Source organism: Rattus norvegicus, chromosome 4 (genome assembly GCF_021556685.1).
Source record: "Rattus norvegicus strain SHRSP/BbbUtx chromosome 4, alternate assembly SHRSP_T2T, whole genome shotgun sequence".
In the NCBI taxonomy this organism is placed as follows: domain Eukaryota; kingdom Metazoa; phylum Chordata; class Mammalia; order Rodentia; family Muridae; genus Rattus; species Rattus norvegicus.
In genome coordinates, this window is record NC_141537.1 from 131,326,210 (window position 1) to 131,341,760 (window position 15,551).

A 15,551-nucleotide genomic window follows, 5' to 3' on the forward strand; every position below is an offset into this window, starting at 1 on the left:
ATCCTCATCATTCAAAGACTCCAAATTTAGAAATTTGTCTGCCTTCTCAAATTTATTTGTAAACTCTAAAATCAACACTTCTTGAGGCTCTTGTCCAATCGTCCTGTGACATAACACAGATCAGAGAAAACGTGAGTCTCCGACGCACATGTTTCCTGCTGAGGTGTGACAGGGAACTCACTGCTTCTACTTTGGCTTTCATGCTGTTGTGTCATCTCATGGCCTTTAGGCACATCCAACCTGTGGCCTAAGGACCCCACAGGAGAGCCAGGAATGCAGCCCAACACATTTGTGGACCACAACATCATGTCTTGATCGATCTAAGCCATGTGTGATTTATATACTTTTGTTGGTGATTTTACTGGTGTTTAAAAGGAGTCCCCAGAGTGCTGATCTACAGAGTTGGCTATGTGTGAGTATTTGTGCCCCTCACCCCTTAAAACACCCGTATTGGAACCTAGTCACCAGTTAGGTCCTGAAGACAGACCCCTCATGAATGTAAGCAGTGCTGTTATAAAAGCAGCTACAGGAGCTGCCTTGCCACTTAACACCAGTAGAGGGCAGCCCTAAATGACACCATTTATACCTATGAGACCTTGCCAGACACCCAGACAGCTGGCACCTTGACCTTCCAGACTCCAGACTGTGGGACGTATATGTCTGTTGATTACCAGTCTTCTGGGTTATGCTTTTGTTTTAGAACAGTTCCTAGGTAGAAGGCCATGATGTCCTTGAGAGGAAAGAAGGGAAGGGCGGGAGTGGGAAGCCATGGTAAAGGGCAGGGAGAAGGGTGTGTTGCTAAAGGTGACTCTGGGCTATGAAGGAAGAGCTTGTGTCAAAACCCAAGCCCAACCAGATAAAACAAACAAAAGCTATCTCAAATAATGAGACTTTAATGACATTAAAAAAAAAAATTCACCAGGCACACTGTTTGCTCCCCGTCTCTTGTAAATTGCACTTTAGAAGAAAGGTTAAAATGACGTTAATAATCCAATATTTTGTGATATCATGTTTCTGTAATTCAGTGGTTGGGATTTCCCACAAAAAAGGGCAGGTGACTAGAATATAGCATATAAATCTATTAAAACGAAACCTCACTTAGAGCTAACTTACTTGTGAATTCGCACGCTGTTATCCAAATAGGGAAGCACCCTGGCCCACCCTGGCCTAACAGCAGCAGGACCCCAATGGAGACTGATCCGATGAGCATTTTGTCTTGCTCCAAATGGGTAACACAGGATGGGAGACCATCCTGTGGCACTACACATCAATGAAATGTAAACATTCGTGGCACAGACCACCCAGAGCTTGATAGGAGACCTTTGCTTAGCTACAGAGTATGATTTTCATTTGCAAATACTGTGTAATGTTCCGGTGCTATCTCCTAGAAATGCGTCCTGTAGGGTGGTCCAGTAGGGGAAGTTATTTGGAAACGGAAAAGGATGTTGGGAGGTGATGCAGCTGAGAGCCAAGACCCAGTCAGAGCCAAAAATCAAGTTCATTTAGCAAAATGCTAACAATAAGTTGGTGTGTTGGGGACACACACTCTCACAGTCATCCCTTTCTCCCCCCCCCCTTTTATTTTTTTACTAATTCGCTCCTCTTGGCTATCTTTCAGTGATTACAGAAAGCAATCTCCACTTTGCCGCTCTTTTATCACGGCCTTGGTTCCCTTCCAAGTATTTTTAAATATTATACAACTTTACAACATTTATTATGTACCTGACTCTTTTTATTTTCATTATTGTAAGCACTATAAACGTGAATCCATTTAATCCTCACTTACTTGGCGTAAACACAGTCACGGCCTTAATATAGGAGGGACTGTAACAGCAGCTGCTTCCGCTGGTAGCAACATCCCGCCTATTATCTTTCCATTCTCCTTCCTGTTCTTTCTTTCCTTCGTGCATTAATGCTCAATTTACATTAACCCTTTCAAATGGACAGACTGGAAGTCATGACCATCACCATGGTGAAAACCGAATAGTCTCGTCACCTCAGAGACATTTCCACATTGATTTGCGGTCTACCCTGCCGCCACCCTAGCTCAGAGTCCATGAGATTTTAGCCAGACACCCATGACTCTGAAAGGATCTTTGAAAAGAATTCAAGAATAGAATATAGATCGGTTAGAGACAATTTCATCTTTCATCATCAGTAGCTCCAACTTAAATCCAGCACCCCCTTCAGTTGCTAATGGGGGCATCAAACTATAGTTTCTCTGGTTGTCACCCCCAGGAAGCACAGGTCTGTTTATAACACACATCAGGGACCTAAGTGCAAAATATTACTTATCCTCCAGACAGCTTGGCATTACAGTGGCCACAAGATCTGTCCCCAGAACTCACATTTTGTCTTAATAAAATAAGCACCATTGGAGACCCTTTTCATGGCACCAAATGTCAATCATATGGAAATATTGCGGAAATCAGTCAGGGTGTTCACATCACAGACATGTTTAACATTTAATAATTTATTTCAATATAATTTAAATTTAACTAGTGCATTTTTTTTTCCCCTGAGAAAGGATACTTGAGCTTTGCCACTTTGCTGATAGGGATTTGCTTTCCAGAGCATCTGTTCCCGGAGAGAACTGATGGGTAGGTAAAGTAAGTCATTGGTAACTTACTCTACTATGACAGGTAATAAAGAAAATAGGCAACCACGGAAAAAACTCTTTCCCAGCTCAAGGCAGCGTTTCTGCTGAGTGCAAGATACTGATTGGATAAGGTTCCCTTGCTGGGCCCACTGGAGGAGGAACTGTATAGATCTTTATCTTAAACCTGTGTCAGCTGAGCAGCGTGCCCCAAGGCAGGGAGTCGCTAGTGGGAGCGTCGGTGTTGCTCAGCAGCGCCACCTGCCGTGTAGGTGAGAATCTGCACGGACTGCAAGGACTTGGCTCCTGCTGGCTTTAGCAACTGCCAGGGGGACGGGCAGCTGAAAGAGAGGGCAGATTCAAGGAGGCAGTGCCACCCGGAGAACGGTTCATCAGTCACAACACCAACTGAGCACAGCAGGCAGAAGCTGAGCATCCAGGATGTCCAATTATTTGGGATTGCAGGTTGAATGTCTCCCAAAAAACATCAAACGCAAAAGATCTTTTAAGCATCAGCAGTGGAAAACCCCACACCACAAAACCGTCTCATGGACAGAATTATTTAAAATACTGTATTAAATCACCCCCAGGCTTATGTAGACTACAGGTAACAAACCGCGTGAGAAACATACAGGAAACCTGTGTTTAGACTTGGAGCTTATTCCACGGAGTTCATTACGTGCGTGCAGCTTTTCCAAAGCTAAAAACAAAGAAATCTAAAGTCCAAAACACACAGTCCTCAAGCAGCTCGGACAAGGAACGCGCATCCTATACTTAACCACCTGGGTCGGATCATCAAGACACTTTATTTTGCCTTTCAGTTTGTGACCTCCGGATTAATTTTTCTTTCTTAGTTACGCTAGGGATGGGAACAGGTGATTTTCATTAAGATATACAAATGGAAACTCTGTGTAAGGGGACACCCCTCGGTGATACTAGTACTAAAAGCTGAACATCGAACGAACGAGGCGCGCCCCTCCCCCTCCCCCTCCCCCGTGGCCGTAAATCGAATGCCCTGGAGAAGACACAAGAGCCGACCTATCTGTCGATTACCTTGAATCCCCGTGTCAGTTCCTAGTCGGAATAGGAACCGCTTCTTTCAACGTGAAGAGATCCATTTAGGATTTGCTGGGGAACACGGAGTTAATTTGCGAAGCCCCTGGCTTCAGGTGAAGCTGTAAACTCCTGAAGCACAAGCGGCTCCATAACACAGATGGGCTTGGCGTTGACTTCATCCTTCAGTCAGGACTTGGAAGGCAACAGCCTCTTTGGATCTCCTACCTCCCATCTTTGACAAGGCTTAAGGCCTCAGGCCGCCCCCGGAGAGGGAGGTGAGCTGTTGCTCTTTAAAGACACCCACTGTAGAGCGCTTACCTAGGAAGCGCAAGGCCCGGGGTTCGGTCCCCAGCTCCAAAAAAAAGAACCAAAAAAAAAAAAAAGAGGCACCCATTACTTCTCAGACTTCACCGAGTGCTCTCGCCAGCCAGGCTCATCTCTCACTGTGATCTCTCCACAGTGCTTTCTTCCCAGTATCCAATGTGCCCGCGTGCCCTCCTCCTGACACTACAAGTCCCCCCACCCCAAGTACTTCTGGCAGGCTCTATAACAAAGGCCAATCTCTTCAGCGGTCGTAGAAATGTGGATGGTGGGGCATTCCACAGGGAATCTTCTAGAGAATGAACAGAGAGGTGGGACACGGCTGCTCGTTATTTCCTCACCATCCCACGTGACGGGTGGCGGTGTCCTGAAGCCAGCTTTAGAAGCGTGCTGCGCTGCGAGGGGAAAGTTCGCTCCCCAGTGCTCCATTTATGAATTAAATGCTGACCCTGGGGTCTAGCTGTCAGATCTCATAGCTGATGGAATTGGAATTCAGGAGCGTACATGGCTGCTTTTGTCTTCATCTCTCATCTTAGCACCTACGGGTACCATAAATGTCTGGTAATTATACTATCAAATTCCCAACCCCACACAATCTTCACAGTGGCAGCACTGGCTACACAAATGAGCCATAGGGGGTGGGTGTTAAGTGTAAGTCACCAGAGACTCCAATACCAATTAAGCCAAGGAGCGGGCCTCGCTTCACCTCAGGAGCTGTGCCTAGTGGCCGCGCCATCGTGCCTCTGATTCTGTAATACTAAGTATGTGCTCAGCGTTCAATAGAAACACGGCTGTCAGAGGCTAACTAGGCTAAAAGTCCACTAGCCGGCAGATGCTCTCATACCTGACACAGATTTCACTGATAGCACAACACACATGCACGTACACACATACACACACACACACACACATACACACACATACACACACATACACGCACACATACACATACACAAACACATACACATACACACACATACACACACGCACACATACACACACAGAGAGAGACACACACACACACATGCACACACACATACATACACACACATACACATACACACATGCACATACACATACACACACATACACATACACACACACATACACACATACACACACACACCGAGTTTTCTCAGCACTTTGTTCACAGAATCTGCTAGCTCTGTGGACTTGCTAATTAAAATGGGATGTGTCATATAACAGTATCAGGAATCCAGAAGGTAGGTCACAGGGTGGCCTGGGTTTGGGCCTGTGGCTGATGATGGGATGTAGCAGCACTCCTGTTTTAATTAGGTGTGGTACCTGAGTAGGGCAGCATGGGGAAGCTATAATAAAAATAGCTAGGGCTGTAGAGACAAACACTTTACTATGGGTCAGAAAAAACAAAACACCATTTTCTTGAGACATGTCCTTAAATTCCAGGTCCTCCAACCTCAGGCTCCCCAGGTTGGGTTTTCTTGTCTGTGCACCATATATGACCAATTTCTCTCTCTCTTTCTCTCTTTATCTCTCTCTGTCTCTCTGTCTTTGTCTCTCTGTCTCTGTCTCTGTCTCTGTCTCTGTCTCTGTCTCTCTCTCTCTCTCTCTCTCTCTCCTCCCCATAAAAGTTAGAGAAATTAAATTGAATCACTAGAGAAGGTTCAAAGCGTGGAAGGAACTTACATGAGAACCTTCAAGGTAAAGTTTCCCAGTCATGTTAACTAACAGCCTTTTGATTAGTAATATCTGCCTGAGTCAAGAAGGGTTCTTGAGACCATTTTGAGTTCTGTGAACAAGGGGTGCTGTGGGAGATTGATGATGTCTGTCCTGGCATGGGAAGGGAGGGCGGCTTCCTCACTTTAGTCATATCAGTTCTAATCTGATCTGGGGCACTGACCAAACTGTTCATGGTTCTCAGAAGTTTCCTCAAAGAGGACAACCAGGCCTGGCAGGAAACAGTTCCTGCAGTGCCTGATGAAGTTCTCCTCAGTGACCACTTGCAAGATCCACAAGGTGCTCCTGGAGCCTTTGATGACAGAAAGGCCATGTCCCGAGGAGAAATGGGGTTGAGAACCCTGGAGGATGCAGATTTGAGGCGGGGGTGAGGGGTGGGGTCTGAAAGTGAGGCTGTTTAAAGGGCTCCTAAACCTCCTTCTTGCATTTATTGAACATTATTAATGTATACTTGGAAACACCAGCTGGCCTCAGGTGTGCAGAGGGATTACTTGGGGAATGTTTTGCCAGAATAGGAAAGGGCCAGGGTAGCGCTGGGTGCGGCATGACTGCCCCCTAGTGGTGGATCTGGAAAATACCTACCTAAAAGATCTTCAAAAAACCTGCTAGAAAGAGTGGCTAGGAGGTCAGTAGCTATGGAGCCATTTCCATCCTGAAGGACAGCTCTGCCTTTCCTTAGCTGTGTGACTTTGGGCATGTTGCCCAGCTTCTCTCAGTGTTGTCATCCGTGAAATGGAAATGACAATATCTCTTTGTTCAATAAAGGCTTCAATGAGCAAATACCTGTAATTGGAAGTTAGCTAGTAATTTGTTGTTGTTTCTTTACTTTTTCTAACAGGAGAATGAAGCATAACTTCAAAGGAAAATAACAAGGTCTGGGGTTTGTGGAAATAGCTTAGCTGGTAAAATGCTTGCTTTGCAGATACAAGGATCTGAGTTCGATGCCTCAAACCTGCTCAGAGCTTTGTTTTATGATAAAATATTTCTTATGGACTTTTAAAATTTTATGTATATGCATGTTTTTTTTACACACACACACACACACACACACACACACACACACACACACACACCCCATGTGTGTGCCTGGTGCCCATGGAAGTTACAAGAGGGCATCGGATCACTTTCGGGCATCAGATCACCTGCAACTGGAGTCATAGACAGTGGTGAGCTGTCACATCCATGCTGGGAATAGAACCTAGATCTTCTGCAAGAACAAGAGCTTTCAGCCATTGAGCCACCTCTGCCATTTTCACATTATGTACACTAGTGTATGTCTATGTAGGTTCGTGCACAGGAGTGCAGATGACCGAAGAGTCTGGAGCTAGAGTAACAAGCAGGCAGTAGGAAGTGAAAGACACTGGGACCTGACTAGGGCTTTAGAAGCCTCAAAGCCCACTTCCAGTGACACATTTCTTCCAACAAGGCCACACCTGCTAATCCTTTCAAATAGGGCCACTGCCTGGTGACCAACCATTCAAACCTATGAGCCTATGGGGCTGTCTTAGTTAGGGTTTTACTGCCGTGAACAGACACCATGACCAAGACAAGTCTCATAAAAGACAATGTATATTTGGGGCTGGCTTACAGGTTCAGAGGTCCACTCCATGATCATCAAGGCGGGAACATGGCAGCGTGTAGGCAGGCACAGGGCAGGCAGAACTGAGAAATCTACATCTTCATCTGAAGGCTGCTAGTGGAAGATTAACTCCAGGCAGCTAGGATGAGGGTCTCAAAGCCACACCCACAGTGCCACACCCACTCAATAAGGTCACACCCACTCAGCGAGGCCACACCCACTCAACAAGGCCACACCTACTCAACAGGGCCACACCTACTCAACAAGGCCACACCTACTCAACAAGGCCACACCTACTCTAACAGGGCCACACTTTCTAATAGTGCCACTCCCTAGGCTGAGCATCTACAAACCATCATAGGGCCGTTCTCACTCAAACCACCACAGGGGTTCTCCCTATCATCTCCCCCTATTCCCTAGGGACAGGGGCTGTCAGTGTCTGAAACTGAATTAGGCTGACAGACCAGCCATTCTCAGGGATCGTCCTTTTCTGCTCCTCGGTGCCTACACATAGCCCCCACACAACCATGCTTGGCTTTCTTACATGGCGTTGGGCATTTGAACTCAGTCTTGTGCCTGTGCACCATGTGCTCTTACCCCTGAGTAGTCTCAGCAGCCCACAGTGTGCTGCTCTCTGTTTTCCCAGTGACTCTTAATGTGCCCTTGATGCCGATTCTGTGGGAAGAGCTTGGATATCAAACCTAGTGGGCATCTAGACTTTCCGACATCCTATTCACAATCGGGCAAAGAGCTGAGAATTAAGCGGCTGTTGAGTGTCCAAGCCCTGAAGAGACTGTTTATATTAATTCTATCCTACCCCAAGACACAGGGGAAAGGGGCAGAATCATGGAAAAGGGGACAGAAAGATTATGAGTCAGAGTTACAAGACAGTCAAAATTCCAGGCCTGAATGGAGAACAGGCTTCTGAGGCTCTAGAAGAAGAGCTCCCAGCTGGTGGCTGCTGGGGAAGGAAGAGTCCAGTTCCTTTAGAGGCGTGGCCTCTGGAAGGTTAACTGTTCCTTACTGTAGCAGTTCTCAACTCGTGGCTCGTGACTGCTTTGGGGGTCACAGGGGTCAGCAAAGACCATCAGAAAACACAGATATTTACATTACAATTCGTAAGACTAGCAAAACTATAGTTATGAGGTTGCAACAAAATTTTTATGCTTGAGGGTCACCGTGACAGAAAGAGCTGTATTAAAGGGTCATAGCATTAGGAAGCATGAGGACCTATGCTCTGGTGGATGACCCACCCCTGTGTACAGATGGACAGCGGTAGTTGGACTCAATGAGTTATTTTAAAAAGAACAAGAGAACGTTAGTGATGAAAAGGGCAGTACAGGGAAGATCAGATTAAAAAAAGAAAGAAAGGAGGGAGGGGCTCTGATACGATCAAGCTACATTGTACACACATATGAAATTGTCAAAGAACAAACAAGATCACCAAATCTCAATCATCAGCTTTGTTCCTTTGTTCCTTAGGCCTGAGCTAGTTACCTGTTTAACTGTGAATAGAAAAACATAAATAAGTCGGGGCTAGAGAGCTGCTCCATGGTATAGACCAACTGCTCTTCCAGGGGACCTGGGCTTGACTTCTAGTACCCACATGGTAGTTCACAACTATGCTAGAGGACTCAAGTCCCAAGGACTCTGAAGCTCTCTTCTGGCTTCTGTGGGCACCGGGTATGCACTAGATATACAGACAGATGCAGGCAAAACTCCCCATACATAGGCAAAAAAAAGAAAGTTTTAAAAGGAAAAAGTATTCACGAATAGAATGAAGGCTTGTGCAACATTTTAGAAACACATAGGCAATTCATCTAAAGCACAGAGCAGCCGCCACTTTTAAATCTTTTTTTTTCTTTTTCTTTTAGTTTATTTCTCTCTAGGAAGAGAACCCCTATAAAATGAAACTTTCCCAGACAACTCTGGGCCCTTTCGCTTTTATTCCAACTTGGAAGGGTGAATGTGTTCTTTTGTCTTCGTCAGCGGCAATGCGGATGTGTGGATGGTTGTGGTAGTGTGCGGTTTGCTCTCTCCCTGTTGGACACCTCAGAGCATGCTCACAGCTCAGGCAAGGCTTTGGTAGTCATGGAACTGAGCGCTTACCTTGGACGAATGGCTTCTCTCGCCCTCAGTCTGTTCTCACAGGAAGGGTCCTTGGGTTCTGTCGGACCTGTACCAATGTCATCTTTTCCTCCCCCACATTCTGTCTTCTGGGTTTCTCCTCAACTCCTGGAACACAGAGCACAGAGGTTCAGTCATCTCCGCAGCCGTCAGAAGGACCGTCAGTCACAAGTCACTGACAATTCCAATTTATTTCTAATTTCCCCCTGGCTGGCTACAGTTTAATCACAGGTTTAGAGATTCAGATAATTAGATATTTAGAACACAGCTCTCTCAGAACACACATGAGAACGTGCTGTCCTCCTTAACAACCAAAGATGCAACCGTGACTTGACCTCTCCCTGATGACACATATCGTCACATGACCCCTGGACATCTGGTGTCAAGCTTGCCTGGTCTTTGTTGGCGTGGGGTGGGGGGGATTCTGAAGTGCAGCAAGTTACCTACGACGATACACTCCGAACTGTCAGGGTGGGATGGAGAACTCTGGATAACACCGTCTTAGACTCAAGTCTCAGGATGACTGAAAGCAGCATGGCAGCTTTGAGTCTGGGTTTGAATAGATATTGACTGTGTGGTAAGATTGAATCAGGCTGTGGATGCCGAGGAACGGTTACGTTAGTGGGGGCACTGTGCCTCGAGACCATTTAGATGTATCTGTCACACTCCCTATAAACGACATGGCTTTCCCTGTGAAGACTCTGCTTCATTCAGTAAGCGTGCCTCCCCCTTGCCGACGCTGGCCTAGGGGGACAGACACAGCAGATGTGGCTTTCATTGTTTCATTGTGTGGATGAATGAGACTCCTGTCACCCCCCTCCCCTTCGCAGCTTCCCACCCACTTGCTCCTCTATACCCGCTCTGGATACAGGTGAGAGAGAGAGAGAGAGAGAGAGAGAGAGAGAGAGAGAGAGAGAGAGAGAGAGTGTGTGTGTGTGTGTGTGTGTGTGTGTGTGTGTGTGTGTGTGTCCAGGAGGCAGAAGGAACTCAACACGAATCTCTACAAGCACCTTTGCCCTGCTCTGCTCATGGATGCAGCAGAGTAAGTTGCTTTTCCCATGCAGAAGCCATGCCAGTCAGTTTCTCATGCTATGACAGAGATCTTAAATTCTTCCAGAGGAAGAAATTGTTGTCTTGTTTATGGTTCCAGAGGTGTGTCCCCTGGCTGGCTTTCTTCATCTCCATGAGGTAGAATAGAACATCACGGTGGTAAGAACGTGTGGAGCAGGAGGCTGCTGTCACAGGAAGGACATTGGGTGAGAAGGGGAGGGGGGGTGAGGCCCTTAAGGACCCACCGTCATGACTTTCCAACTTGACCGCATCTTCAAATATTTGCCCCACCTTTCAGTAAGAACGACACGGTTTTGAATCATTCACTAATGTGTAGACCCACGGATAAGCCAGAGTCCATCGGAGAGCTTTAACATATGAGCCATTTGGGAGACACTTCACACCCAAACCATGACAGAAACTCGATGTTTTAGGAAATCAGTTACAAATAAAACACAGCGCAGGTTGGAAGTCCCATGCGATATTTTCCCACATCTTTCTAGAAGAAAATCCCAAGTTGTTACAGGAAACAAGTTCATTTACTTTAATCTTCCAAAGCCGATAGAGGCTACCTTTACTTAAGCTGTTTTTCAACAAACATCAAAGTGCCAAAAGCTGGCCATGGTGACTCCCACTTGCAATCCCAGTACTCAAGAGGCTGAGGCAGGAGGATTGCCAGGAGCTCATGGCCAGCAAATTCTAGGCTAGTTTGACTCTATATGAAACCTTGTCTCAGCAAAGAAGTGAAGCCAATAAGATTTGATTTAGATAGAACTGTGTTTAGAGAGGGTGGTCATGGGAGGAGGATTCAGTACAATACAAAGATGGGAATGAAGACTTGGTCCATTCTCTTGGGCCCTAATGATTTTGGGGTAAACCATTCATTTCAGAAAAATGTATGCTAGAGATGTGTTCTAGACTAAAGCCCTACCTTGCAGATAAAATAAAGGAGGACCTGCAAGAGAAGATCGTGCAAAAGGTTACAGAGCCGCCTTCAGAAGATGTACACACCTATTTCATTACATCCTGTGCCACGCCTTTTCATGTATCTACCAGGCCACAAAAACCCTGTGAGCAGCCCAGCCTTGCAGTGCTGACATAAGCCATATTGCATACAGCACACATAGGGAATCAGTTAAACCTCTTAGGTAAGCAAACACGACACAGCTTATATAAACTCGGAGCACAAGAGCAGAAAGGCGGAAATAAACAGATGCTTCCCGATGACCTAGAATGGCTGTTATTGACTGAGGACCAACCATAAGCCATCTAGCATGCCATGCCCATCCCTTTCGGTGACCCTAACGCCTCCAGCAACTCTGAAAATAACACGGCCATCGATGTACCATGAAAACGAGGAAACCGAGCCAGGAAAATAAGGTAGCCTGTCTGAGGCTGCACACAGCCAGTAAGTTCTTAGATCCTATGACTCCCGCCATGCCTATCCCACACAAACACACACCAGCTTCCTGTCAGCTCAGTACGCCACGGAAATAGGCATCTGCTCGGAAACCCCAGAGCCCAGGAATAGAAGCAACTCATTTATAATGAGCAAAATAGGAGAGAGAAGAAATGGACTTAGAGCATCTCTGCGGTTTCAACAGACCCCTGCTTTGAATACTTGGTTCCTAGCTGGTAGCATACTTGTGGGTGATGGGATCTGGCTGGAAGGAACAGTCACTGGTGGTTTAACTTTGAAGGCTATTCTCGGCCTCCAGTACCCTCCTTTCTCTGCTTCTTGTCCATCATGGGGCAAGAACCTCTCTTGGCACGTGCTCTCCTGTTACAGAATTCTGCCCAAGTGGATGCAGCCCGGTAACCATGGGTTGACCCCTCTAGAGCCAGGGATAAGCAGTTAAGTCTGTCATCTAAGTTGTCCTTTTGGGTATGTCGGCTACATGAGAATAACCAATACAAACACTATAGGAATCTATAGTTCTACAATTTGCCATCATTGGGGGCATGCCAAAAATCAGGGGACACACCAGCTGCGACAATGTAATTAATATACGACTAAATTCTTAAGAGTCAGCAGAAGATATCTGTGGTATTAGGTCCCGAAGGATGAGTCAACCCCTGTCAGCTCTCAGTACAATGGATGGCTTTGGGTCAACAACAGTTTTCATTTTCTAGGGTTGACATTACAAAAGGAGGCAGACTGTGGACCTAAAGAAGCAAAAGCTAACTCCTCATGGTTCTTAAGGCTGGAAGTTTGGGATCGAGGCAATGACAGGGTGAGTGGCATGTAGTCTGTTTGCTTGGCTTGCAGATGGCTACCCCACACTTTCTTCCTATGATCTTCCCTGTGTGCATGCAGCCCTGGTGTCTCTCTCTTTCTGTGTTCACCCTTCCTCCTTTTACAAGGACACTGTCAGATTATATTAGGACTTGTCTTTACAGACTCATTGTGCTGTCTGGCTTTTATGTCAAGTTGACACAGTGAGGGACATCTGGTCAGGAGCACTGAGAAAATGTATGTATTGGGCAACAGGCAAGTCTATTGAGTATTATCTGATTAGTAATTAATGCGGGAGTGTTCCACCCATTGTGGGTGGTGAGAGCTCTGGGCAGGTGGTCCTGGATGGTATAAGAAAGCAGGCTGACACTACCTAAAGACTATACATGGACTGACCCTGGACTCTGACCCCATAGGTAGCAATGAATATCCTAGTAAGAGCACCAGTGGAAGGGGAAGCCCTGGGTCCTGCTAAGACTGAACCCCCAGTGAACTAGACTGTGGGGGGGAGGACGGCAATGGGGGGAGGGTTGGGAGGGGAACACCCATAAGGAAGGGGAGGGGGGAGGGGGATGTTTGCCCGGAAACCGGGAAAGGGAATAACACTCGAAATGTATATAAGAAATACTCAAGTTAATAAAAAAAAAAAAAAGAAAAAAAAAAGAATGTTATTATAACTTCTAGGTAATCACAGTCTTGCTTTATGTTCATTATTAAAACAAAGTATATATTTATAGTGTTAAGATTTTAAAAATGATTAGCAATGCATATTTATTGTGCTAAGTCAGACTGATAATTTATTATATAGTGAGTTTTACATGAATAAATATCTACAATACTGAATAAAAGAAAAAAAAAAAAAAAAAAAAGAAAGCAGGCTGAGCAAGCCATGAGGAGAAGCCAGTAAGCAGCACTCCGTCATGGCTTCTGCATGACTCCTGACTCCTACTTACTTCCTTGAGTTTCCGCCATGACTTCTCTCAGGGAATGAAGTGGGACTTGCTAGTTGTAAGATGACGTAAACCCTTCGCTCTTCCAAGTTGCTTTTGGTGATGGTGTTTTATAGAACACTTCCCTACAGAAGCCAGACAGAAGAGGGCATCAGATCCCCTGGGTCTGGAGTTATAAGTGGCTGTGAGCTACCTCGTGGGTTCTGAGGATTAATGTTGGATCCTTTGGAAGAACAGCCAGCGTTCTGAACTGCTAAGCCCTCTCTTCAGCTCTAAAATAAAATGACATTTTCTGGTGTGTGTGTGTGAGTGTGTGTGTGTGTGTGTGTGAGTGTGTGTGTATGTGTGTGTGAGTGTGTGTGTATGTATGTGTGTGAGTGTGTGTGTATGTGTGTGTGAGTGTGTGAATGTGTGTGAGTGTGTGTATGTGTGTGTAATGTGTGTATGTGTGTGTGAGTGTGTGAGTGTGTGAGTGTGTGTATGTGTGAATGTGTGTGTGAGTGTGTGAGTGTGTGAGTGTGTGTGTATGTGTGAATGTGTGTGTGAGTGTGTGAATGTGTATGTGTATGTGTGTGTGTATGTGTGTAATGTGTGTGTATGTGTATATGTGTGTATGTGTGTGTGTGTGAGTGTGTGAGTGTGTGTATGTGTGTATGAGTGTGTGTGTGTGTGTGTGTGTGTGTGTGTGTGTTCTTGGCATTAGAAGCAAGCACCTCTACTTACTGAAACACCTTGGTGGCCCCATAGGTAAAAATTTAAATAACCAACAATAGTTTTTATATAAATATAAAGTGAAACTGTATAAAAAAACACCACAAAAACAAAACACTGAAAAAAATCCTTTGAGCATAGTGAGGTGTAGACCCCAGCACACCACAGCGGTCTCAGCACAGCCGGCTTTGCCTTCCGAGTTGCAAGTGATAATGTCTTCTTTGAGCACCATAGGAGACAGTCGGCTTCACATGTAAACAATCAGCACAGGAAGATGCAGAGGATTAAGGAACAGAGCAACTTTACATATAAAGTATTCAGCAAAACCTCTGAGAGGACCTGAAGCACAGGAAGTCAAGGCTGCCACCTCACCAGCCTCTTGAATTTGCAGACACTAAACACATGAGGTAAGAAGCCAGTGAAGTTGGCTTCATTTCTTAGCGTCTATCACCAGCGAGTCTCCCTTCCCAGTCCCTTCTTCCCCAATGAAACCATGTTATGTGTCCCACATCTGGGTAAATGCTGAACCTAGCCAGGGTGTTATGATTGTATGAACTAGTCAAAAACAAACAAACAAACAAACAAACACAAAAACTGCATAATGTTTAGCATTGATTATAAAAGAAACAGCAAACTCTAGCTAAGAACCACCTCACACCCATTTGAGTGGCTCTGCAAACAGGAAACAAGAATGGACCGCAGTGTGGACAAAGCTCGCTAGACACCGCTGATGGAAATGTGAGGTGCCGCTCTGTTAGAGTTTGCAGAAACTCAAAAGATGAGTCATCAACTTTCTTCCTATGGGCTCCTCAGCCACCTCTAGGCATTGCCTCAAACACAGGAGGGATATAAGCAGACATTTGTATGCTGATGTTCATAGCTGTGCTTTTCACAGTAGCCAAGGTGAGCAACAATCAGACACAATCCCCTGACAGATGGATAAGCAACGCGCACTTCACCATCCAATGGAAGCTTGTTCAGTCATGAACAGAATGAAGTTTAGACACAAGGTAGGATGGGGGGAAGTCTCGAAAGCAGTCCAGTAAACGACAGGAGTCAGCACACCAAGACAGACATGGCATGATTCTACCTATGTGGTGTCCTGGGAAAAGTCCGAGTCTAAGGCAGAAAAATAGAAGACACCAGGAAGTGAGGAACTGAGAAATGAAAATGATTACCCAATGGAAAAAGAGTTTCAGTTTGAGATAA

The 15,551-nt window shown here is 45.7% G+C and overlaps 1 protein-coding gene and 1 long non-coding RNA gene across 3 annotated transcripts in view; one reads left to right on the top strand and one right to left on the bottom strand.

Annotated features, from left to right (window-relative positions):
• Frmd4b (FERM domain containing 4B) overlaps positions 1–15,551 on the bottom strand; it is a 326,883-nt gene that overhangs the window by 222,453 nt on the left and 88,879 nt on the right. The window contains exon 2 of the mRNA XM_087656095.1: positions 9,378–9,503. The gene's annotated coding sequence lies outside the window, so the exon portion shown is untranslated. The remainder of the gene's footprint in view (positions 1–9,377; positions 9,504–15,551) is intronic.
• Positions 1–15,551, top strand: part of LOC147994991 (uncharacterized) — a 49,343-nt gene that overhangs the window by 17,128 nt on the left and 16,664 nt on the right. For both annotated transcript variants that reach the window (XR_015686919.1, XR_015686918.1), the window contains one exon: positions 12,579–12,679. This is a non-coding gene — a long non-coding RNA (uncharacterized LOC147994991). The remainder of the gene's footprint in view (positions 1–12,578; positions 12,680–15,551) is intronic.